General features: G+C 40.0%; 1 protein-coding gene and 1 non-coding gene across 5 annotated transcripts in view; one reads left to right on the top strand and one right to left on the bottom strand.

The window, feature by feature from the left end:
• Positions 1–3196, top strand: part of HIPK2 (homeodomain interacting protein kinase 2) — a 129505-nt gene that overhangs the window by 95922 nt on the left and 30387 nt on the right. The gene's annotated exons all lie outside the window — the stretch shown is intronic.
• On the bottom strand, positions 438–511 carry TRNAT-UGU (transfer RNA threonine (anticodon UGU)). Its single transcript has one exon. It is a non-coding gene; the product is annotated as a tRNA-Thr (tRNA).

The raw sequence follows: 3196 nt of genomic DNA, 5'->3' as shown, positions 1-3196 counted from the left end.
CTAAAGCTGTAACTGGGAAAGTGAACAAAAAAATGTATGTACAGGATTTTAATTGCTGCAGTGTTTGTAACAAGGAACTGCTGGGAGCAAGTTGAATGTTCATCAGTAGGAGATTTGTTAAATTGATATGTGCATAAAGTGGAACACCATGTAGCCATTAAGAAGCACATGGGAGACCAGTATGTCTCCACGTGCAATGATTTCTAAGATCTACTAAGTAAGAAACTTCCTAACCTATCCAGTATCATGTTGTGTCTTTTGTTTGTCGCTTGCTTTTTCTTTTTCTCTCTGCTTGTCACTTAATTCATGCCAATATGTTAGCCTATTATGATGGAGCTCTCTCCTGGAAATTTGTTTTGTTTTTTTTTTTAGTTGGGGAACAGTGTGTTTGTCCAGTCAAGTTGTTTTTCAATCTAGTTGTGGAGGGCGCAGCCCACTGGGCCATGTGGGAATCGAACCTGCAACCTTGGCGTTACAAGCACCATGCTCTAACCAACTGAGCCAATCGGCCGTCCACTGGCAGCTCACCTTCAAGTCAAGCCATTGTCTTCAATCTAGTTGTGGAGGGCGCAGCTCCCTGGCCGATGGGGGAATCGAACTGGCAGCCTTGCTTGGTGTTATGAGCCCGTGCTCTAACCACCTGAGCCAACCAGCCACCCCTCTCCTAGAAATTTTTAAATGGTTCCTTCAAAGGACAAATAAACTAACTTATAGAAACTAGTAATGGTAGCTATTTTCAAAAATAGCAATAACTAAACACTTAAACTGATGCCTTCATTTTTTCCTCTGGATAAGTTTCTAGCTTTCAGGCAGAAGCACTCCAAATACTATTATTTACTTTATATCTATCCCAAAAGTTAGCATTTGCATATAATCTTTTTGTCTAAATATGTAAACCTTTTCAAGTGTTTTATTAGTGAAAGTTTAGACATGGAGTCTTTTAAATCCATTGCTCCTCTTAGTTTGGTTTGCCCTTTCCTTCCCCACCTCCCAGCAGCGTCACGTGTCCCTCAGAGGGGAACAGTCTCTCTGGGGTACCCCAAGGATGTGTGCCTGGAAGGAGAAGGTATAATCACACCCTCTTATGTCAGTGACATGAAGTGACCTTTGGGATTGCCTTAACAGCGACATTGTTTTGATGCTGCCTAAAGCTGCTGTCACCTCTATCTTCCCAAGCCCCAAGCCCCAAGCATCTTGACACCATTAGAAATGGTGAAGGAGTAGGTAACAGTGGCGAGATGGGCAGTACAGTTCTTGACCGAGATGGTATTGAATTTCTCTCACTTTTCAAATGGCGGGATCCAAAACCCACTTTGACTAGCAGGGCTGAAACGGAGTCCCCCAAGATGTGGAGATGTATGTTTGCCAGATCCTTGTAGACGCCACCCTTCCGTGAAGATGTTCTTTACATTCTTGTAGCCAATCAGCGCATCACCTGACCCCATTAAATGGTTCCCTAAGGACAAACGCTTGACTTGAACTCTGAGCTGTCCAGAATACAACACTCAAACCTCCTTTGGTAATATTTTCAGCGGCTGGTCTTCCCATCCAGTCTCTCTTGCTTGGTGCCTGATAATTGTTAATGAGTAAGACTTCTTCATACCTCTTTGACGCAGTTACCACCAATGCCTGATCCTGAATAGGGCCATGAATTTTGTGGAGCATATCTAGAAAGCGCGGGAGTATACTGGCTGAGGGCATGGGCTCTGGAATTCCCATGTTCGGATGCCAAGCCCCACCACTTACTGGTTATATAACTTTGGGGGAGTTTTTTGTTTTTGTTTTTTAATTTAAATTCCATTCTTTTTCAAAATAATACATATACATAATCTTTAAAGTTAAATGCCACCACAAGCTTAAACAAAAATAGTAGTCTGCTGCTGTATCCCATCCCCAGTATCCACTCCCCGAAAATAATAATGTTTAACTGTTTTATTTAGCTCCATGTTTCTAAATAACATGCTTAAAACGCTTTTTACTGATCTTTCCATTTTAGGTACCGATTGACTTCCTACTGTGGAAGACAAAGACTGAGCTGTCTAACCCACCCCATGCCCGTAACACACGCGCATGCTCGTGTGCTCACTCTCTCCCTCTCTTTTTCACCCACTCGTCCCTCCTGTCATTCCTCCCATATCATTTTTGTTTTCAACCACTTTGCATTATTTACATAATTATTGTCATCAATGTTGTATAATATCATTCTCAGCTGAGCCTCATACTGGTTCTATTTCCTTTCCTGTACAACTTGTTTTTCCTGGAGTTATTGGATGTCTCGTTTTTTTCGTTGCATTAGTTTCCTCTGTATCAATTATTATGCAGCCCCAAGCCCTTCTAGAGCTACAAAAGGTCTGTGTGTTTGATGTGTTGATGTGTTTGAGCATATTAAGATGTTTGGGGCCTTGCTATTTTTTTCTCTTTTTGATCATGTTGTGTTTGATATCTTTATGAAGCTTTTAGAGGACTCTCTTTGTCCATGGTGGTCTGAAATATGACTTCATGCTTTCTAATGGGTCTTTTTTCACATATTGTCCTTCATACCCTATTTACCTTTTTAACCTGGAAATTTTTCTTTTATTTTTCCTTTGTTAATTTCTTCCCCTCAATTTTCTCTGTTTTTTTGTTTTTTGGGGTTTTTTTTGTGGAATTTTTATGAACTGGGTGTTGGTACTTCTGAATTGATACGATTTTCATTATCGTTTTCCTTCTTTTCTCACATATATTCTATCTGTGCACTGAGAGATTTTTCTCACTTTTTTTAACCCTTCAATGAAATTGTTAATTTCTGTTGTCATAGTTCTTATTTCCAAGAGTTCTTTCTTGTTCTCTGAATACAGATATGGATAGATATATGTTCCTATATATGCTCTTGTTTTATGGAGAGAGAGGGTTGTGGGGAGAGACTCTGTTACAGATTTTTGGAAATTTTCTTCTGCTTTCATTTCCTCTGAGTTTCTTTTTTTGTTTTAGTCTCTTTCATGTTAGAAGCTTCCTTTACTATCTGGTGAACCTTGGCTGTTCATTCGTATTTCAGACTAAAGCACTAAAAAACTAATTGGAAACATTAGGGATGAGGCGGCAGGACTATTGAATGTGGACTTCTCTATAGGTTGATAAGGAGCGAGCCCAGGATTTTCATTGGCAGGTCCCCTGATCTTCTAATGCGATATGTAATTTTTTTCTATTGAACTAGTCA

This window comes from Hipposideros armiger, unplaced genomic scaffold, assembly GCF_001890085.2.
Source record: "Hipposideros armiger isolate ML-2016 unplaced genomic scaffold, ASM189008v1 scaffold_201, whole genome shotgun sequence".
NCBI classification, from domain to species: Eukaryota; Metazoa; Chordata; class Mammalia; order Chiroptera; family Hipposideridae; genus Hipposideros; species Hipposideros armiger.
Note: the sequence above shows the minus strand (reverse complement) of the source record. Positions and strands in the feature narration are given on the sequence as shown.